The 24,150-nt window shown below is 37.7% G+C and overlaps 1 protein-coding gene across 1 annotated transcript in view; it reads left to right on the top strand.

Annotated features, from left to right (window-relative positions):
- Positions 1-347: 347 nt before the first annotated feature.
- Positions 348-24,150, top strand: part of LOC122419371 (trichohyalin-like) — a 39,574-nt gene continuing 15,771 nt past the window's right edge. Inside the window, exons 1-2 of the mRNA XM_043433858.1 lie at positions 348-388; positions 22,527-22,560. The gene's annotated coding sequence lies outside the window, so the exon portion shown is untranslated. The remainder of the gene's footprint in view (positions 389-22,526; positions 22,561-24,150) is intronic.

The following is a 24,150-nucleotide window of genomic DNA, read 5'->3' as shown; positions in this document are numbered from 1 at the left end:
TGCCTGAATGTATATTTGTGCATCTATAGAAATAAATTTACCTAAATAATAACTCATTTGCATGTTAATGTCGAAACAGATATATGAGAACGTAAAGGTCAACTTATTTGGATGTAAATATGGATACAGTTGTATGAAAACAGTGTGAAGTTTCATAAAGCGTACGGCCTTCGGAAAAGAGTGAAAAGGTAGAGGGAAGAGAAAGAAAGAGAAGCATTTCATCGATCGTTACAAATTGGATTCTGGAACTGAAGCGCGTCAGAGCGGCGTCGGCGAAACTCGAAAGACGACAGTCTTCCGTGCTCGGTTGTATTATTGTCACGACTCCAACACTTTCGTAACTGAGATTCGCCGAGAACACCGACGGGAGGGTCCATCGGAAATTTCGGTAAGAGTCGTAATTTAAAGCATTTCATGCGCGCGATTTCTCATTCAGATTATTCTAATTGAGCTGAATAATTTCACGGTGTTTTAACACGAAAAATCAAACCAGCGTGACAAATTTTCACTCGTTTTTTCGAAGTTTATTCTTCATTTTTTATACTTTTCGCAATTTGAAATAAAAAATCGAATGTGTCTTCGTTGATTAATTTGTGGATTCTCTTCAATCATGCATTGTTGCTGGCTCAAGCGGCAGAATATTATGAAACGCTCTTTTTTCAATATGTGCTACTTATGAATCAGCAGTAGTCGCATTACGATAAATTGGGAATTTCGATATCAAGGATAACGTTTTTATTCGCCTGAACTGCGTCCAACTCCACTAAGAAATGTGTATCGGAATGTGGCACGTGTTTCGAGCAAACCATATGATCTCGATGGCGTAATAAATAACGTTCAATTAACGGTCCAATTAGCGAAGCTATTAACGAGTTTTACTGATCCCCCTGAGTCCATAACCTTCGTATTTCTATATATATTACTGTATCGGAATGTAGAACGAGAAATGTTTCCAACACGCGAACCAGTAATTGCAGAAGTGCGAATATTTTCGCATGTGTCATACTCGCTTTCTCATAGAAAATTTGTCCCGGTAATTCTGGGACGAAAAATTCGAGCAAAATTGTATTTGAAACGGAAATAATACTTCAAGTGACTCGCAACAATTCCACGGAAAATAAACCTGTAATATTCTCATGAGATTTATCACGAAATACGAAATTCTATTGAAGTGCTACACCGACTGAGCAAATTTTTAACGTCGGTTTCATCAGTCGAGTTAAACAAATTTTTTGGTGTCAGAAAGTCTCAGACGTTGCATAGAACACCCCGTAGTCACAGACTGTCTCGGAAATCCGCGTGGTATACGCGCATCTCAGCAAAAAATCTCGTACACATGTCTATTCGTATGAAATATAATTAAAACATGCGAACAGGTGTTGAAATTGCACAATTTTATCTCGTAGTTGTTGCGCTTCGTGGCTCAACGATCTACGAGACCACAATCAGTACGAGATAGAGCCTTGATTTTTAATACCTATTTTTCTTCCTTGCTTGTAAATAATTCACATTTCTTAGGCACTGAAATTACAGCACTTTCAATCGCTAGAATGATGGTTATAATAACACACGTACTGCGAAAAAGTGATCGTACGACTTTTGTGATGTTCAACCTTACGGAGTTGAAAAAAAAAAAGTATTTTTTAAAATACTTCCTTTTGACAATGAGATTATTAAGATTCATACAGGCACGTTATTTACCATGTAATTTACTGTACTCTTCTCCACGCCTATTGTGAAAAAGTGATCATACGACTTTTGTGACGTTCAACCGTACGCAGTTGAAAAAAAAATCTATTTTTTCTAGCACTTCTTTTTGACAATAAGAACGATGTAATTTACTGTTCTCTTGCATTATTTAAAAATCGTAAACACCGGAATTGAATTAAATCGAGTCATATCTCGCATTCCGCTGTCTTACGCTTCAGTATACATATGTAGTGCGAACGTCAAAAGCGTAATATAATAATAATGACTTGCGAACGTACACACGTTCATGAGATATATGAGCGCGATGTACTCGCCGGTTCATGAAGTTATATTACACATTGTAAATGCAAGGGGGACGAGGTTGTTTCGCCTGATTTCTCTCGGTACAGTCTCTGAGATGAGCACGATGCTCCTTCTCTTTCTCTCTCTCTCTCTCTCTCTCTCACTCTCTTCGTTGCTCTCTCCTTCGTAATTTCACTCTCTGTTGTGTCCGAACAATGCATCAATTGAAAACTAATTTATCAGGTGAAGGAGGAAAGATATATTAACTTCCCGATTCAATTAAAATCACAATTTACACATTATTATATTTTCGCCGTTGAGTGGAGTATTCAATAGCCACAGTGATTGATAATCCGGTAGATCATAGAAGGAACTGCTATTCACGCTTGGTTTATCACTAATTACGTTGATGAACAAAACCGTGCAGGAAATAAAATCGCATAATTTTTCTATGTTTATGCAGTCTTTCCATTATTGTCATTAAGATATCAAATTTATTCGAAGCTTTTACGAATACATCGTGTCTCGCGTGTCCCTCCTTACTACCATGTGTATCTACTTTCTGTCGCGATTGACGGGCGCCACGAATAATAATACAGGGGGGTCACCGGCACTCCTGACATTCACGCGAATGCACATACAATGTCTCTCTTCGGATATCGTCGATCGTGTAATTATAGAATTCACTTGTACGCCTTTATTTGTCTCATTTCGTTCTTTACAAGTGCGCAGCTCGAGTCCGCGAAAAAAATCACGCTTCGAAATAAATAAGAGAGGAAAAGAACAGCAAGAATCTCGGTATATTTTTTCTCGTAACACGAAACAAAATATGCGAGATAGCGACCCTCATCTCAGGGGGCGATTCCAATAAACAAGTGTTTGAAAAATTCGTGTGTATTTTCAGCCACTCGATTAAAAAATCAATTTTCTCATTGAGTCAACGCAAAACAGTAGTGCAGAAATAAGTCGATGTTTTTACGGGGAAAAATCAATTATTCGATTCACAGCACCATCGATCTATGTAAAAATCATTTATTATGAAAACTCATAATTTAAAATGAATGAAAAACGAATTTTTATCATTAGAAGCGACCCAACTTCGGACTGTGTCGAGCTCAACAATCTTCAGTGTCATCGGTTACATCAAATGATCGACATAAACATTAAATCCGTTTTATTACGTTCATTCGTTAAACAGGATAAAACAATCGACAGCTCCTAATTATGAAACTGATCATGAGAATTACGAATTCATACAATTTGATCATTGTACTCATGCACAGAATAAGCTGATGATGAAAACGAGGTGTGTTCCGGATACACCCAACAATTGTCATCACTAGAATACTATTCGTTTTTAATGTAGGGATCTCGTCCAAGTATGACACCAGAACTTGATCACCGAAGGCTCATTTGACTCTATAATCAGTTATTTATAAAACTTCCAGTCACGTTTTTGTTCAGTATACAGGATGATTCTTTCGTGGTTGTTAAATTGTAAAAATTACGTTTGCTCCGTTTTTTAGTGTTCACGGCAAATATTTCGACGGATCCCAAAGATTGCTTGTCATCGTTTTTGAAAGATAATTTATCTTCCCGTTCCATTGTCTTTTCATATGTTTTGGCATTTCCAACTTGCTCGTACATTCATCCAGTACAAGGTGAACTTCCATACCGAGTCGTAAATTTTACGATACAGATCTTCTGATCTTCGATGGACGCTGCACGTCAGCGCTTGTGTAAAACATATTGATGACATCGCACGTGTACTCGCGAATAGCCCGTTTGTTCTAGTTAAGGCAACTGAGTCAATCGTTCTCTTCCAAGATCAAGCTCCATTCACCAATACAAGACGAAGGCACACAATCGGTGATGCGTTCCGACGACATTGTCGGGTATTCACAACCTGATGACGCAATGAATTTTCATATTTGTGTGCAAATACGTGTGAGATCATTTTATAATGGAATGCGATATATTTGACGTGGCCGTTTTATGACTGCCAAGAGGCTAATTCGCCATATTACCTATACGTTTCAGAAACTTCGTATCAATTTGACCAACACATGACCTCGAACTTGTCTCGCTCGTTCAATTTTTACTCGTCACTTTGAAATTTTTTTACGACCGATTTCTCGTACTGAGAATCAGACTATGATCGCGCAATGAGATATTTTCTTCTCACCCAGAAAAAGGAAAAACCATTTTTTAAACACAGAATTTAATTGGATAAAACCGTTTTTCGTCTCCGCTACTGTACACAGGAGCACAAATTTGGTCGGAATAGAAAAAATATTGCCATGTTTATTCCTTTTGAATTCTTCGACTGACCGTCGTTTTAATAAAAGTGTGAAAAAGTCTATCGGCGCGATCGTTGACAGGTTGAAAAACACTTTTTCCTTCAAGTGACCCCGATGTCGAGTCTGAATTAATATCGATGGATTTTTTCCAGCAAGAACTCAAAGTAAATATACAATCGGTGAAGAGAAAAACGATGAAAATCATATAAATCTTTTTTGTGTCAATTAGGTACTCCGCATTCTCGTCACCATACCTAAATATATTTGACTACGGGCTATTAAATTATATTTTCGTAACGATGCTATAAAGCGTTTGCAAGGATATGTTATGCCTTCGCTATTACGACCAATATAACGTGGCTTTCGTGTTCAGTCGCTTGCTCATATGGATCGAAGCGTGAGCTGAGCTTTGCACTATATATCCAGCAGTTAACATCCCAGGAAAGATCATTCCGTCTGAAGACCCTTTTTGAGTTGATATTATTATTGGATTATAAAGAGCTGAAAACTCCGCGAAAATAGTCTATGATGAGTGTTACAATAGGTAGATGGTTCTTAATTTATGGGTATAATTTTTAATTATTTTTCATTGTTAGAGTTTCTTCGTAATTTGTTCAACCGAAGTGCTACAACACTATACTTCGTCTACTTTAAAAAATATCAATTCTTGAATATCTCTATTCTAATACATCTTCATTCTTAATAAATATAAAAATTCTCCAGAGGGAAAAGATCTCTGCGGTTGCTTACCCGGGCCCTATGCTGACAGAGATGAAAATAGCCCCAGATGCTATGCCATAGAGTACTCTTTGTTCATTAAAGGTAGAGATGTGTTGGAATGAAAATGATTTCGTTACGACATGTCTTTTGAGGTATTCCAGAAACAGATTATTTTGGAGTACATGCATTTTTCGAGGAGATATAGTCAAGAATAAGATTTCGCGGTAATGCAATTATATTTGGGGAAAGATTCATTCAAGAATGAAGAAATGAAGAGAAGAGTTGTTGGTTGGATGACGACATGAAAGAGTAATCCATTTAGGAGTGCATTTTGATGCCGAAATAGAAAAAGTACCTGCAGATTTATTCAAGAATAAAGAGATGAAAAACTGAGCTGTGGTACGCGTTCTTCACCATTACATTTTTTTCCAGTACGTCACTTGCCCTTCGGCTTCTATTGTTTTAATGATCTCGTTACGCGAAATGAAACGGTTTTGTAGTCTTGCGAAAACATCAAAATTAAGAGCCTTCTGAGGCAGGAATAAAATTTCCCAACGCGAAAACAACCTAACAAAGATTAGAAAAGGAAAAACAGAGTAAAATTGAGTCAGAAAGAAGCTTCAATACGAAGTGGAGAAGAGAAAAAGTCCTGTACAAAAACAAAAGTGTACAGATGGAAGCTGAAGCGCTATCATCAAAAAATATGTAAACGTACAAGCATACAGATGCAAAGCTCGACTTTTTTCAAAGCTTCTCTCTCTCTCGTTCTGGCGTTGAAAGATAATGACTGAGTGCATACGATATAGTATTGGTTTTGTAAAATCGTAACGAGACTGGACGGCGATGAGGATCAAAAAGACCAACGAACGTTGGTAAAACGACAAGAGCGAGGGAGGGGCGGGGGGGGAGATACATATTAGCAACGTCTGTATGGCGGATGGATGAGCGTATTTTATCCTCACTTTTCCACTCCACTAAAGTGTCTATAGCAATGTATTGGTATTTCGCTTACCCCGGGAGTCTCTCTCAGTTTTTATATTTTATTTTCTTCAACACCTGAAAAATTAATATATTTATTCGCAAAAAACAATACAAAATTTATACAAACATAACTGGAGCGCCTAGAATTGTGCTGTTTCAGTCTTGACTTTATCTCCCTGGCGTTTATACTTTAAACTAAAGCATGAAATTGGTCAGAATTACCCATCAAATAAAGACATTCGTGAAGCAACCTCGAATAAGCAATTGCATTATTACACTCAAGGGTTTTCGAGACTAAACAGATTATTTGCCCTCTAATTATCTCTTAATACTCACGACAAACATAAAATAATTCAATTACTCTCATGCTTTGTCATATCATGTTTGGAACACAAAATATCCCACAAAATACATACTATGATTAAGTTAATTTCCTGGCAGCATATACGATAACATAAAACTGTCGTGCGTCGGTTATTTATTATTTGAGATCGAGCTTTTGATGGGAACACCAGAACAAAAGTACAATATAGACTGTAAAAGTTAAATTTCTCGTTGGATCGTGCTGAAATTGTTGAAAATTATGTCAAGTGCCCCAACCGCGACGTCACATGCGGTTACACATCGAGTATGCGCTATCGGTTTCCGTCCAGTAAGTAAAGTCAGTTTTCAGGCGCGCGATATCACGCTCCTCCTTATTCGATCGGTTTTTATCCCATAAATCGTCAGTGAAAAGTATATCGAGCTGGAAATAGCCACATTCATGATATTTTTCAAAAGTAAATAACCCGTAAAATTTCACTGAAAACGCTGGAGTTCTCTTTGTTCGGAAGTTTGTGAGTGATGGATAAACGGAATATTTTGTATGTGTTATAGTACGTGCAGCCATAAACATTCACCGGCCGTTTTTGTGTTGCATAACGTACATTGGATAGAGACGAAGGGACTTAAAAGCCCTCATGGTTGATAACTCGCTTACTCGCTGACCTTCCAGGCAAGCTTTTCCGGACAATGGGGACAAAAAGTTTGAAAATTCTTTAAACTATGACTGCAAAAAGTGACCACGAGGAGGCAGAAAAAGAGAATCTCCACAGTTGACTCTCACATCGTTCGTGGATTAATGTATACACCGAAAGCAGCTTATAGATAAAGCCCTATATCGGACAAACATAAATATCAGTATATTCGGCACTGAATTATTTGTGTATCGATATTTCATCCAGCACTCCGCAATGTATGGATAAATGACGTTTAAAAATTTATCCCCATTTTTTTCTGAAATTTTAGGAGATATAACAAAAGGCCTAGGGGCGCTTTAACTAGGGTTTGATAAAGACCCTTGTGTGTAGGACGATATGTGTGCCTGTTGAAGGAATATAAGAAATTCACTCACAATGCACTCGTTGGAAAATGGGATTGGCTATATTCAAAATAGTCGATTAAATCAGCCAATGCATTCTTCTTCTTTTCGTCCCCTTTGGCCATCTCCCCACAGAAAGGGAATGTGCCACCTGATAATGCATTACACACTATCGCTCTCTCAATCTCTCCTTTTCTCTTTTCACTCGTCTCTGCCACGTCCCCTCACTTTCATGGCACGTTTTAGAATGCTACACGTGTGATTTTTTTTTCGTCCATCCATATGAATACATGCATGTATTTGTTTTGTCATAGATTCATGTTTGTGTCGGTATACATATTTTAAATCTCGGGAAGGGCATACACAAGCACACACTCAGAGAACAAGAGAGAGAGAGGGAGAGAGAGAGAGAGATGTCGAGAAGACGACGAAGATGAACTTGCGGGAAGCGACAGAGATATTATGTTTTGGCTTCCGGCAAACAGTGGACAACTACGAGATGGATGCTTCAAAACTAGAAGCAGCCATATCTAGTGTGCACAACCATGTCTGCATGTGCATGGTTTTCATCTGGTATTTCACCAGGCTCCTTCGACGACATTGTTATCAGGAATGAACTTCCAGAAATTCTGCTTTTCCAGTAAGATGACTTCAGGGATTTTTGGCCACGAATATCGCTACATCGGGTACGAGAACTTATTTTGAACTTTTCTAACAGAAATTTGAAACACTTTTATTTATATTCCTCCACCAAAAAATGATACCTTGCCTATATAGTTGCTCTCCCCGCCAGAAAACGGGTGAATTGTCAACCATAACTGAGAGCGAAAAAAATTAAAATGACCATCAAGTGGAAAAGGGACTCAAGCAGGCCATGGAGATTAAATGCGATAATACCGGGTTTTTAGCCTAGATATTTCTTTGAGTTGCATCAATTTTAATGAATCAACAGCTGTTCATTCCAGGAACCGCAGCACACTCGTTTTCTCTTTCTCTCTCCAATTTCCTCCATTTCAACGCAGCCTTACCCAACGCAATCAAGGGAAATCCTTTTTTGCACTTTTCATGAGATCAAAGAAACGTTAGCGATATTGCGAATCCGCTTGATAAAACTTGGTAAGCACCGGAAAAGTTTCGGATCATCGGGACTGGAAAACAGGAAATGAGAAAAACGATAAAAAGGGAGATTGCAGTTATGGTGGCTCCGAGATATTTTACATCAATTATCGACTTTGACAATTTTAGAATCATATGCAGCTACTGGGCACTGCACATTCTACCCTAGAATCCTAGCCATACTTTTCAGCACCCGTGGAAAAACTGAAAAAAGCTTATGAATCTTCTGTGGATCCTCAACTATACGATAATTTTCATTCCTCAAAATTACTTTCCCAAGAATTCGGTCTTGGTTGTCTAAACGATTTAGCACAAACGCATTCGACGCACGTTCATATTTCTACTTTAACCAGCATGTCTACCACAAATTCGATCAATTTTTTCGTACCTCGTTGTTGTTCCACGTGGACAACTCAACCCGAGTGACTTAATGTCTCTAACATACGTAAATGGTATCAGTTTTTTGGAAGATGCTTTTTCCCAATCAGAAAGTTCTCTATTGCTTTGAATCAAGAAGCAGTGATGTTCAATATTTATCAAGGTTCTTCCAATTATTTAAATTATTCAAATTTCAAAATTATTCAAGCTGTTACATGTTATTGTTGCAACATGTCTTTAGCTTCAACATGCCTATAAAAACGTTTTTGGGAAACTATGGAAACTCATCCATATACCTGGTACATGCACGAGCAAGGGCCATTTTCCAACGTGAATATGCTCCTATAACATCATGAGAATCTGATCAGAAAACCTGAGCATAGTTTCAACGAAAACAGCCTCATTTCGAAAGTAGTTTTCTAAAAAATCCAATGATTCTCATCGCATTAAATTCAGATCGAAGGAAAGTAAAGAGAAACGGGATTTCATTTATTTATTTTTTTTCCTCAAATAAAATAATTCCTCGAACTCTCTTATATCTTCAAATTTCTAAGTTCCCAATGTTATGAATGTTGAAAATTATTTTCACTTCTAACAGTGTTCTATACTATGCAGCTAAGCATAATGCAAAACTTTTCCTACGAAAACGGTCACCAGCATCATATTTTGTTCCATCTTCAATGGTGGAACGATGCGATAATGTCTCCAAGGAGTGCGTCAAAAATGACCTGATTACTGAGGTCTTTCTTCGACCTGTTTTCAAGGCTATTGTATGTGAAAAAAAATAATACTGTCTATAAACTATTTCAAAGGTAGTTCTGTGCCCTCCACAATAGTAGTCTCATGCATTTATGCTTCGTCTTTAACCATTTTGGCAGCTTACGGTAAATGGAGGCGTTAATTCGTCTAGGAAGAAAAATGATATGAGGCTTTTCCAATCCAAAGTGGGTCAAGTACTTGAGTTTATTTACCTTCTGTGCCCCCTCAGTTCTCTGACACTCTATACCATTTTTTCATACGCTATTGAATACATACAAAACTTTGAGATTCTATTGAACAACTGGAGCACAATGGGGATTAGAAGTCCTCGGGATTTTTCTCCAACTATTATGTTCGCCCATTAGAGGCAAATGTTTTTTCAACAAGAAAGTAAACGAGACGCTCGCCGTGATTCAAAAAAATTCTATTGTCCTTTTCATTTCAGGTTTCTTCGAGTGGATGCGGAGTTTAAACACCATTTTACTGCATACTTGAAGAGTTGTCGACCTAAATTTGTCGCACACCAATTTAGCCCGTTGTTCCATCTTGACGAATAAATTCTTCATTTTTCCTCTTCGAATTCGAGTACGCGAGTTAACGATCTCGGTCAAATCGATGTACGCGTTTATGGCTCAGACTTTGGGCGTGAGCGCAAACCCTTCGCTCCCATCTTATGGGATTACGTAAGCACCGTAAACAAAAGATAGTCCGGAAACAACGGAGCAGTGTCGACCCGTACCGGTCAGCATGAACTTCCTCGTAACTTTGGCTTCGATACACTGCGAAAAGCGCCTCCATACGATTCGTCAGACTATAAACGTGCCCTATCCGCTACAAGGCTTCTTGAGATCGCTCATCCTGTGTTATTCGCATAGAAAATAGACTCAACTGTCCACTGCTGGGTTCGAAAACTTTGAGATATTTCGGAGTTTCGAGCCTGGCAAAAGACGTTTCCACTTCGACCCTACGCTAGACTACATGTGCACTGCACATTTATATAGGTATGCGCGTGTGTAAATATTCACTACTCCACTGACGGTTAGTTTACTTCTGCACGTGGGAGTAAAACACGCAAAATGACTATCGCTCACGTAACTGTTCCTGGATCAGTTCAATTCCCCCTTTCAATCTTGTGTACACAAATTTATATATATCGTTAACTAAAAGTACACACGGAAAACTTGAAGCTTATCCATTTGCTAACAATCGTGAATCTGTGATTAATGCTCATAAATTCGGTCTTTCATTGATCTTAGGGATCTTCCATCTCGAAAACTTCACTGCCAATCATTCGTATCTCATAAATCACTAGGTTCTTATTACCTCATATAAAATTCGTTGATATTTATAAATATGCTATGCAAGTAGGCATAGCATGTCCTGAGGGTTTCGGCTCTAGATGTAGTAACGATAATTTTTCTACACGAAAATCTAGGATATGCTAGGATAAGTTTAATGTTTCTCAGAGAGCCCTCGCGAAGGCCTGTGCCTCAATGGATTGTTTGACATCCTTTCATAACTAAGGAAGAAATATGTTCAGTCGAAATGAAATTGAACCGATACCCTGTTTATTGTCTGATGAGGATTTGATGTTATATTAATCGTGGAAGGGTCACGCCAGTTCCTGATAAACACCTATGTACATAGCGCAGCCGACAGGGCGGTACTCGCTGGTCCGTATAATCGGATTATTTTCCTGCGTTAGCCCACGCTAGTGGGCGAACCGAGCGTTAGTACGTCACCGCAAAATTCGACGCGAACGCGCGCCTCCGACCACTTGCTGGGACAGTAGTATTTCCTGACCCGTTAGGTATGTGCCTGTGCATACATATATTCTTGGATAATTAGCCAAACGAACTCGTACCACGCTTGATTTCAGAGTCATACGGAATGGGCATATTTGTGGCCAATTTTCAGAACGTCCGTTGCCAGGCGTCGGCGAAAAATCTGAAAAAGCCATTTCTGCGTTTTCGTTATGTTGGATTATGGAGAGACTTTTATAGCAAAAATTACGATGTTTTTATAGTAACGTCGGACCACATCGATATTATAATAATAATCGCTACAGAGTGTGTCAAATAATGCAAAAGTTTGGGGAACCATTACCACAGTTCATAGTAAATAACGCGCTGTACTATATCAAAAATCAACACCGAGCGAATTTTGAACAAAACCATAGTAAATAATGAAATGATTTGATGAAAATTTAGGAGATAATATAGCAGTCGTTTCTCTGTGCTATACGAAAAATTGCATAGTTTCGTATTTTACCTTTTACCGCACTGAATTTTGCTCAGTAACATAGCAAAATTCATGCGCCCATCAATTATATGAGGCGTTGCGAGTATAAACATGAAAATTAACCAGTGGCACATAGTAAAATTTCAAGCAATTTGTCCAGTCCGATTCACCAATTTTTATCATTTCGCCAAAGACACGAGTGACATTCGGATATCGATACATCGTTTGATGTAAGAATGCGTCGCAGACCTAAATTTTGCCTGTCGTACATAGTAAAATTTGAGAGAACTGCTTCCGGCATCAAAATTACTATGCACTTTGGTGAAATGTAATAGAATGGCGATATAGAACAGTGCTGCTATAAAACATAGCAAATTTTTCTAACAAATTCATCCGAAATATTCGTATAAAAGTCTCTCCGTAATCATATGCATATTCTAATTCTGGGTTCAGACGGTCGATTCATGAAACCCGGGCTTATAGATGTATTAGACATTTATAAGAAATACGATTATGGAAAAAGTTGCACGTTTACTTTGACTGCAAAATGCTTCGAAAATTTTTTGTTGACGGAGCAAGAAGCATACGGGAGCGAATTAGAAATTCTTGTATATGTGCATATAGAAAAAACATTCAATTTGTAGATTTTCACTGCTTGGTTTAGATTGTAGAGATGTTTTTTAGGCTAGTGTGCAAATTGTGTTTCCGGCTGCTCAGCAACTTTTATTGACGGAAATGAACAATGAAAAAAGCAGCATAGCATTCATGTCTGCGTAGGTTCATGCGTTTCTTTTGTGATGAACATATGAGTGATGCGAGTCACATCGTTGCCTGCATAAAGACTAACATGTGGCTTCTCACTGATGCAAAATCCTACATTTCGTGACAAGTATACATTGAAAGAACAGGATCGCGACGATCCCAACATACACGCGTGTACGTATAAATGTACACATTATAAAAACTTAAGGGAGCAATGCAGACTCGAGGGCATTTCTGACTACGAGAAAAACAAGAACCGAAGCAGATAGTAGATGCATAATCACCAGCGAAATCAAAGAACATCACTGTTATATCTTCGTGCATGACAAATTAGCTGTGAGTTCGTCACTGTGCGTCTCTCTCTCTCTCTCTCTCTCTCCTCTTTCTCTCGTACTTCTTTTTTTTCTCAATTTCATGCTGCCTGCAATAAAATGAAAAACAGCGATACACTGTTTATTTAGATTTCCTGTGCATATAACAAAAGCCCACCATGACGATTCCCTTGTACACTTGTCTAAAGAAACGACTATTGGACAGTGTGTGTCCACTGTTTTCTACATGAATATATACATGATTTGACCACCAGGCACCAAAGAGAATCGATGCTTCTGTTTCTTGGAGCTTTCCCAGGGCATGGTATACAAGGTATCGCACAACAAGAGTTCATTGTTCTTTACCGACGCAGAAAAAAAATGTTGTTTTTAGACATTACTATTCTAACATTTGATTAATTTGAATCATCTTCTGGTCATTTAGAGTGAAGTGAACAACGCTCCCATTGAATCCATTTTCCCTTGGATTCCGCTCGATTATTTTCACGTGTGACAACCGCAGTTTCTGCGAGCGCGTTGAGATTCTTTTACCGAAGCTATACGCGTATTACGATTTCTCAATCCAAGATCGTCGAGGTATGTTAATTATTCGGCACGTTGAGCACCACGTAGATGTCAATGGACGTTTCGTTTAGAATTTCAAGTAAAGGAAACGTATAGTTTTGGTCTACTAATGAACGAACGAGGCGCTCGGAGTTTTATGTACACTTTGAAAAATTCAATAGCTGCTACTTTTATTCCCAATAAAATTTCTAACAAGTAAATAAAAAGTGCCAAGAATTTCATCAATTCAGAAGTTAAGTTTGAGTAGCAAAATAATATAATTTTTTTTTTTTTAAATCATAGTGGTACGATGATTAATGACGGAAGGAATATTTTTTTATAAGATGGCAATTTTTGACTGCTTAAATTGTATAACTTTGTGGACACTAATTGAAAAGAAGAGAAAAGCATGTTAAATGAGCGAAATAAAAAAACACAAAAACAACGATTAAGCTAACAACGATAAAGCTATTGCAATAAAGAGTCAAACTAGGCTAATTAAAAAGGAGGGAAAGTAAAAAGGAGGGAAAATCGTAGTGACCGAAGAAAATAATTCTGGGTTTCGCTCTCTGCCCATTCATCGATGACCTTCATCTTCGTCATTTTGACCTTGGCCTTGATTTTCATTATGGCCTCAATCTTGATGAACATTTACGTCTCGATCTTCAGACGAGATGAAAAGAAAGACTTGGCTAAGCAACTACGCGAAGTCAGTGTAGATAAATCTGAAATTGTGTCTCAAAGGATGCATATCGAATGTAGTACCTTTATCGTCGCGTCTCTTAGAAAAAGCTTTTTGATTAAAATTTTGAGACTGAAGAATTTTATTCTGTAATATGGCGATAACTCGAAATTCCGTAGATCAATCGACTTGTAATATGAACCAGTTAAAAGAATGAAAAACTTCATCAATTAACTAGTTAGATTCATATTCATATTCATCCAGATTTATGTTCATCATGCCCGTTGCTGGATTTAAGTAATTGAAAAAACTGATGTTACAGAAAAACCTGACTTTCGTGCATTGGAACACTCGGTAAATGTGTCTCCAATTCTTTTACTTTTCAATGCTTTCTGTCAAACCATTAAAACGTCTGTTCTATTAAAAATCAATCCGATGTTGAGCATGCATTATTTCCATTTCCAGTGGTTAGAAAAAAGAAATGAAAAACTCAATTTCATCACATTTTATCTCTTTCGGAGTCTGCTATTTTTTTCAATTAAACAGATAACTAAAGGAAAAACCACAAGCATAAAACACACTGACCCTATTGTCGGCAAATTATTACGCAAAAAACCGATCAGGCGTAAATTACAGCTCCTCCGTCCGTAGTCGCAGTATATATATGTATATCTACGTGCCACGCAGTGTCTGCTCAAAGTGGAAGCACGTAATGGTTTATCGTTCAGTCGTGACTCGAAAAACTTGGTGACTTTGAAGAGAACCCGAGATCATTTCACCTGTGTAAGAGAATAGCGTGGAATGGCGTTGGAATGCTCGACTGTGCGGGATGAGAAAAAGGTATGTGACCTTTAATAAAAATTCTGGCAAGCACTTCTTTCTTGCATCGTTTTCTACTGGGGTCAAGAAGAATCTTCAATGCCATGAGAAGATCAGCGAATAAAGTTTCCTTTCTTCCACTCATTGCTTCGTTTCGTAACGTTTTTTTATATCACCTATAAGTCTCATTCTAAAGTGCAGCCATTGTTTTCTAAAATGATCTCCGTTATATTTTCATCGCAGGAACTGCAGATTTTAAAAGAAAAAACAATCATTATTTTAAATACGATGAGTTACGAAGACATTAAAAAGTCTCGTTATAACTAGGCCATGAAAAAAATTCAGCATAAATTAACTCCGTCGCACTTGAAAACGAGCTCTTAGGTTTTTTTCAAATGATTTATATCTGCGTCTCGTACAGCTCCCTCCGGGAAAATGGCTTTTTGTACTATTATGCGATAGTGCTAAGAGAAAGATGGCACATTCCATGCTTCGTCTGCTGATACTCGGAAACGCGTACTATCGCCGCACTTACAGCATAGGCGGTTGGAGTGCGTGTAGGAAATACGGCGACAGGCACTGCCATGTCGCGATGCCATCTTATATGTGCATATGAATATTTTATTTTCCAGAGCTGTCGAGGGGACAGTGGTGTCGTGTTTTTGAGATATAGCTTTGCAATTTTTGCAAATTTTGTGGGCTGTAATAAAATGTGTGTTTACACGTTTTAGTCTTTCGATTAATGCCTCAAATTCTACAAAATATCGGATACTTCAGATTTGGAAGAGATTTGTATAAAGGTCCTTAAAGGGGCCAACGTACTACTAATTTTTCTAGGAATTGTTCTCGATTTCATTGTAATTACAATTGAAAAAACATGAAGTTCAATACACGCAGATGCCTGAAAATATGTATCCGCCATTTATTGTATGAGTTAATAATTACGAGACCGATTCATAATAAAGTTTTCGAAACTCAATCTCGTTTCCTCGACTTGTTGGTCCGTATTGCTGCCACATTTTTCCATCGCTCAATTAGCACGTTCCATCAATGTACTTTGCTCTGAAAGAGCTCGTATTTCCCATCTCAACATGGGTATTAAAACGAAGATATTGTATACACCACACACACTATTACGTCTACTTCCTTCCTTTCATCATATAATACTGTTTACGAATACCATAGGGCAAGACTCTCTCAGGTCTCCAGTTGCGTCTGTCCAATTCCCAGTCTCTGCAGTCACTTCTATTTGCATTTTTTAATCATCAATGCATAAAAGCAATGATCAAAAAAATGAATATCAGTAAAACGAAATGGAGGTGTTTTCATTTGTTCGGAAAAATTTAAAAGGATTTTCCTACTATACCATTTCAATTACAAGCTGAAAGAGAAACAATGTTCAAAATACAATAATACTACCTAATGAATCACAGTTCCTGCTTAATTTCCGTACATAATTTCTGACTTTCCTCTAACAGCGATGCAAAAGTAATGAAGCTCCATAAACGACACCGCTATTTCGAAGACTTGCATATACACATACAAATACACGTGTCACATTTACTATAGAAACGTTTATCAGTAACGAGGGTTCGTACACCTTCGTCCGTACGTCTCGTGGCATTCTCTGATCCACATATTCACACCCGAGCTCACTACAGTGTCGTTCGATCTCCGCTAGCGTTTCCTTATCGCACAGAACCCTCTTGCAACAACGACGTATTCCCTCTCGCCCTGCACCCATCCAACCGTGTTGGCTTATTATTCGCGTGAATACAGCGTCCGCATTCACCACCGTGAAATCGGATCTCTCTCTGGTAGCTGCAACGTCGTTCTGATTCACCCGCACTGTATAACGCCATTTATGTTCTTCTCGCCATATGCATTTTCTCTCGCATATGTTATTATCATATATATGCATAACACATACGTATAGACAGTACTTATTGGTATTGAATCGGAACCATTGCTCTACTGAAGCATTGATGCTTCGCAAACATACATCGACCAAACACTTGATAGAACACAAACGTGAGGTTTACTGAACAATACGGGATCGGGTAATAACCTATATGGATCGGGTATATACGATTAAACCTTTGCTTATGGATATCGCTTTTAAATCGATGTACAAATTTTTCATAAATGGAAAATTATAATTTGAGAGAGTATTGACGTGTGGTCAAATGATTTTGAGTTATTGCACGAATCTTTTAAATGTGCTATTCTCTTCGGTACTATTTGGACAATATATGGAGACGATTATCCCTCAATGGTTATGTGGGGTGAATTTCACCCCAACCTTTTTTCGACCGACGATACCCAATAGAAATTTTGAGAAAATGGGATATTTTTTTAAATTAAAAATTGCACGAATAAAATAAAGTCGTCATGGTCGTTTCTCAAGGGTTGAAAATACATTGTAGTATTTTTATATTTTTTTGTTTTTTTTAATTTCTTTCAACTATTTACCGTCCTCCAAAGTGAGTGGGGTGGATTACATCCTCAGAGACTATAACGTCACAATCCGGAGGTATGTGACTACTAAGGGTTAATGTCTGTACTTTCATTACGGTCATTGTGGAACGTACAATTTCGTAAAAATTTAAACGTCACTTGGAACAAATAACGATTAAAAGAGTAAAAGTGTTTCTCAAGAAACCACTGTTTTCGAATATTCATGCAACACTTTGTGTTCCGTCAAACAAAAATTTGGATTTGACTGTCAATCAACTACTGTTCTTTTCGATCCTACGAGCTAGGATTAGTTGTCTATACTACGTGTAGCTCGTCAACGATATAATAGCAAAAAAGCAATCGAATAACGATGGTGTTGGTCGCATCGTCGAACAAAAACCTCTATTTTACCTTCGATGTGCAACTCGACGGCTTTTCCAATTCCGACCTCCGGATACAACGATCGGACGTGCACGTTACAGTAGTTTGACGTTATCTCACTATGTACGGCTGCGTTACGCGAGCGCTTTTTCGTCTTGTATATGTGACTATCTCATCAATACTCGCCCACGAAGATGCCAAGAGAGAGAGAGAGACGGGGAAAAAGATAAATGTTATGCTACGCAGTGACGGACACGGTTACTCATGAAACGTCCGATCATATTTTTATTCAATCCAAAACACCAGCTATTCAATAGCAAGGCTGTAGTTCGAAAAGTCATTGAAAGATCTCATGAAATTTCAATGCTATTACCTAGTTTGAAAGACTCTTGGAAAAGTGGAATATAAGGAAAAGTGGAACATAGGAATTAAATCCAAGATGCGTAGTTAACATGCACTCTTGGATCGACGAACGCCATGTGCAATTACAATCCAATAATTTGCAATTTAGTATTTTTTTCTTCGATATAGACTCTTGTGGTGTGAGACAATCTTTCGAATCGTTCATTCGTTTGATTACCAAAGTCCGGGATGAAGTGGGTCGTAGCAGTGCCAGCCTCTCCCTATTTGCTTCAATTAGCTCTAAGTATCGTATCGTTACTTGCTCGGCGTACGTGCGTATCCAGGACTGTCGGAGCGTTCCTATTTCTCCTCTCACTCTCCCTCTCTCTCCCAATCTCTTTTTTCCCTTTTTACACCCTCATTTTTCTTTTTGGACTCTTCCATCGAGAACGTGACTTTCCCACTAGAAGCTCCGTCGAACGTGTTTAATCGAAATTACTGCTTAATGCATGCACATACCGTTATATATAAGTAGTAGATTAATCGTGCGAAAAGCGAACATTGTAGTTGCCTCAAATTTCCTAAGCTCCTTTACAGTTGATTTTAGAATAAATTTCTCAGAAATGAAGACCGATTTTTTTGACATCATATTTTTAACAATTTTTCATAGTGAAAACTTCAAAAATAGTTTTTTTCTCAATAAATTTAACTTCGAGAAAATGGAACGCCTATCGAAACAGCGATTTATGGTGCAGACTTTCATTTTCAATTAACTCATCAGAAAATAGCCTTTATAAGTACTAGATTTCTTATATGAGTACTTTCCTATATGGGTTTTCTAATAATCTATGAATAAATCCCCCCTGCCCCCCCCCCCCCCCCCCCGGGGGTGGTTTACTCCTAGATTTTCAGGCCAAAATCACTCATTTTATGGTAGCGAAAGAGTCATCGGTTGAAACTACTTCACAACAGTGAGAAAGGCTCAGCGTTCATTAAGTGCACCGGCACCATTTGTTGGCTACTGTTATTTATAGATGAATTTAACGATGTATTATTAGCAGAAAATGAGAAATAGACTTTTCCCATTCTTCAAAAGCCCTAAATCCCATGATCCGTGTTACACAAGCTGTCATAATGAGGCCACGTTAAACGTGTGCAATTCCGACGATCGACACTAACAGCACCAATACAGATGTAACCGCGCGAGAGAATATCTTGAGGGAGAAAGCTGTCATTTCTTCGTCGTCTGACCAAACACCGATTGCACTACTCCATGTGTTGCACTTTGCTCGATCGAAGCAATCCGAGCTCCGTGTTATCGTATACGTCATTGCCTACACATGCAAGGAGCAAATAATCTCTCGTTCGCAATGGTCCGTAATGGTTATTGCGAGCCAAAGATCCGAGATAACAGACGGATACAGATGAGGAAAGCCAGAACACATGGCTCGCAAAGCGCAGTGCTAATAATAGTGCATACGGAAGTCTCACGTAAACGGATAATTTATGACTCGCTTATTATAAAAATAATCATTTTCATTCGAGCTGAACTTGGCCTAAAAAAATGGTGATCGCAGATAGACTCGCAACTCACAAATCATTATCCACGATAGAAAGGAAAACGAAATTTTCTATCTAAAAAAAAACAAAAATAATAGTCTTTAAATGTGAATTGAGGCTAGCCACGATTCAGAATAATTGCCAAAAAAACAGAAGCAGTCTGTGGAATGTTTTCAACAGGAAATAAATTTCTGGACCGTATTCGTGAATCGAATTATCGAAAGCATCGACATACCATTGAAACCATAAATATATTTGAGAATCACCAGTACACTCCAATTTACGTAACGGTATTTGCGAAATGCCGGAGGACTGTTTATTCTGTGTGATGATATCGGGCGTGGAGAGCTACCTTTCGGCTTCAAGAATATTGCTTTACATACGGTGAACTAGCCCATCTTCCTACATCAATAATCATTATCGAGTTCGTGTGGAAAATTAGAAAAAGGAGAATCATAAAGTGACGAAAGAAGGAATGAACGATGAGAGGAGTGGCGAATCGCTTCTAATTTTTTTCATTATTCAACAACATTATTTATTGACTGTGATAGAAGTCAGTATCAATTCGATTTTTGAGTGAAAATATGAGTGTCGAAATGACCCGGGTTCGTACTTAATTTTCGAATGTTTGACAATTTGTTAACTTTTATCGAAAAACGAGAGTCAAGAGCCGCGGCGCCAGCCGCTCGACGCCAAGTGCCAACAAAAAGTCAACAAGAGCAGTCTGCTGCACTTCTGGATGCTCGAATGGGACGATTTCAAGGCTTTTTCCCCACGCAACTCCACAGTTTTCCATGCTGATTAGTAATAATCCTTTTCGACTTTTAGTTCCGAACGAATTTTAGAAAAGTAACGTCGACGGCATCCGCTTTTTTTCGAGGACTTTTTTCAAGTGGTCTAAAAGCTTATGAAAAAAAAAAATAGCCAAACGTGGGGAAAAATTTAGTGAGAGCCATTTCGATCATGATGTTTCTTGTACAATGATTGCCTCACGATAACTCAGCACATTCGTATCATTGTAAAAGATATAAACGGAATGTTCCCAAAATACTCGTAATACGCCTGATTGTGCATTGTAGCATGTAAACATGAAGCATATCCTTTTGCATAATTCAAAGAAAGCATCTCGCCGTGAAACAACATGAAAGGTGGAATTTCGTGTGGTTACTCTACGCTTACTCTCGTGGTTTATCCTCCCTCCCTGAACCAATCTTTCTGACCCTCTCGCTCTCTCCCTCTTTCGCATATTCTGCACATACAAGCGTGCACGAACGCACACACAATTACATCAAACGGTAGCAGTTACATCAAACGATGTCGTGTGTAAAATCTTGATATACTAAAAATATCAGATCGCGTCAGTAATATTCCCGACGTGCGCACGCTGCATGGAAAACCTAAAGGAGCTTTCCATCAGAAAACAAATAAACTACTTGGTTTTAACCCACAACCGATAACCTGCTTTTTAAAATTATGTTATATCACCAAGAAACTGAGTGACCGACAAAGCTCATTTTCCTGAAAAAATTTGTAACAGCCCTTTGTAAATTTAAACCGCGATTGTATGGATTCATCGGAATACTAAACATTCATCGATTTATTCGTGAAATTAAAGGTGACAACTTTTTTTTCTTTGCCATGAACTTTTCATTATTTCGTTTAATAATACGACGATTAAAAAATTTCTCCTCCCAAATTTTCTTAAAAAGGAGATAATCCTCGAGTAACCCTTAAACATGCTTTAATTGTTATGCGACAAGACTGATGAGGTGCCAACTGCATCGACAAATGTCTGATCAGATTCTGATCGGTGAGGGTTGATATGCAAACAATGCAAAGCCATGCCCATATGTATGGCTTTCACAACACAGTCTACGGGGACTTGATATAAAACTATTTGCGTAGCAACAAAATATGACGTTGGTGTAACCCAAATATCGTCACAAAATCCTTAATTTTGTTAATCCAAATCTCTATGTATTTGAATGGTTTATCTAAATATTTTGTGAAATTTAACAAATATTTTGTCGTATATATGGGACTAAATATTTTAGTTAAATTGAACATTTTTCAAGTGTTTCAACCAAATTTTTTTTCTCAGTGCAGAATATAATACTTACAGAATAAATTATATCGAAATGACTCAATTTGATTATCATTCCCTGATGAAATACAGTACGTGCTATGGCACTTCGCAAGTGGTGGGCTATTGAAATGTTTCATACTTTAATTACACTAAGAAAAGGAATTTTTGTTGAATCAACAAAATTATTGTTGCGCATCAACATGGTATGTTGATGAAAGTAAACAAAATAAACCTCTTTCACTCAACAAAAATGTGATTGAATCAATCACTTAATTTTCTGGCTCCAATAAATATGACAGATTGCGACGAAAACATTGTCAAATTGACTAAAGTTTTGTTGAATTAATGAATATTTTTTTTGTTTGCTACGAACTGTTGATAGAACAACAATTCTGTTGAATCAACGAACTTTTCTTTATAGTGTAGCCACGGAAAAAAAGAAGTTTGGAAAAAATGAAGATTGGTAAAAAGAAGAAATCTTGAAGTAATTATGATTTTTTTTCGACTGCTTTGCAAAAGAAGCAGTCAAGATGCATTGGATTGAAATTGCAGTGAAAAATAAAAATTCAGCAATTTTTGAGGGGTACCTCATTGGGTCTTGAAAATTTTTTTATTTTTCAAAAATTACAAAAAATTAGTTTGCGTTTTGATGCTTGCAAGTAGGCAATAGATGAAGCTTCTCAAACTTCTAAAAAAAAGCAGATTTTTTCCTTAGGTACCCCGTTATGCCGCGGCCTTCTCTATATATCGTGAGTAACGAAGATTCGCTCCATTCATCCAGGTTAATCGATTATCAATAATAGTCTTGCTTATTATCGGACAAATATGCAGCTTGAATAAATCATTTTGTGATTCATGGCACGTCAACTGAGTGCAATAACACTTATCCTACGATTTACAGTCGTAAATGGGATGTTCCGGAGTGGAATTTATTGCCTCGCAGCGGAAATAACAGAATTGAAGACATACGTCTCCTCGGGGAATGAAATGAATAGAAAATTCTTCCGACAGAAAGGAAGTTGTGCAATCGCAACTCGGAATTTCCAATGATGGCGTTTTATCAAACAGAAATGAAAATATAAAAAATTATTAATAATTCGAGGCCGCGTCGTCTCGCACTAAATTGATTTTAAAAAATGTCCTCTGCGAAACTCGAAAGTAGAGGAACTAATAAAATGTTGTTAAGTGAGTGTCTGCCATCTTATTTCTTGAACTTCTGATTCACCGATAGTCTAGACATCATTACAGTAGTCATTCATAGTCAGATTTATGTTTTTTTCTGACCTCACCCGAGTCTCTTATTCCAACCGGCTCAATGAAGCAGAATTAGGGAACAAGATGAATTACGTATGTATCAGAAAATATTGCTTTCCAAGGGGTCTTTCTTCGAGTATTAATTTATCACGATTTTTATTGCTGACAAGAATTTTTAAAAAGCCAGAAAACACTCCAACGTCAGTGATTCACAGTGATCTTTAATATTATTTTTCTAACAACTGATGCCGCGTGAATCTGTCAGGAAATTCCCAGAATATAGAAATCTCAATTGTCGTAATTAGTTTCCACGAGTTGTCCTGCCAGTCAGCACACCTGATTAAACGAAGAAACAGTCTTTGCATTTTATACAATTCTCGAGCTTATGAACAGCGTTTTTATTGGCAAGAACACCGCAATTTGCGAATGTTACATAAATACATACATTTCTCGGTCACGTCCAAGGCTGCCACTACTGTAAAAATAAATCTCTCCACATTTCTACCATCTATACGATGCTTTATCATCATCTTCGAATCCCACCACGAAAGCCGTTCAGAATCACAAATAATTGCCCTCTTTATGGGTATTGAAATGACGAGACGTCAGGTTTTACTCATGCTGCTATTTCCTTTGCCCACATTTTGTCTGAATTACGTTTTTTATTTACAGACTTGAAGAAACAGTTCTTATGCTCGTTTGTATTTTATTAAAACTCCTTATTAAATTCGAATGAATACGGAGAGCTATGACTGCTTCAAAAGCTATAAAAAAGTTTGGTGCTTTACAGCTTTTAGCCATACAATTTCTTCTTAAATTCTTTTTTTTACATTGGTCTTTTCTTTTCATAAAATAATTATTTCATATTCGCGGATTTGCCGTTTTCAAAACAACGTTGAACGATTTTTCTGGGACAACGGTTCGGCGATAATTTTTTTAACGAACCGCTACAAAAAAATATCTTCTCATTCCGAATATCGTGTTTGTAATGTGCGAAGTTTGTATACATATATACATGTCTGCGTGGCGTTTCTCGTCACGATGATGGCCTACGGGTCAATTCGTCGGTTCTGCCGCGTCTCTTC

The sequence above is a fragment of the Venturia canescens genome, chromosome 1 (genome assembly GCF_019457755.1).
Source record: "Venturia canescens isolate UGA chromosome 1, ASM1945775v1, whole genome shotgun sequence".
Taxonomy (NCBI): Eukaryota; Metazoa; Arthropoda; class Insecta; order Hymenoptera; family Ichneumonidae; genus Venturia; species Venturia canescens.
The sequence above is the reverse complement of the archived record's forward strand: the minus strand, read 5'-3'. Positions and strand labels throughout refer to the sequence as shown.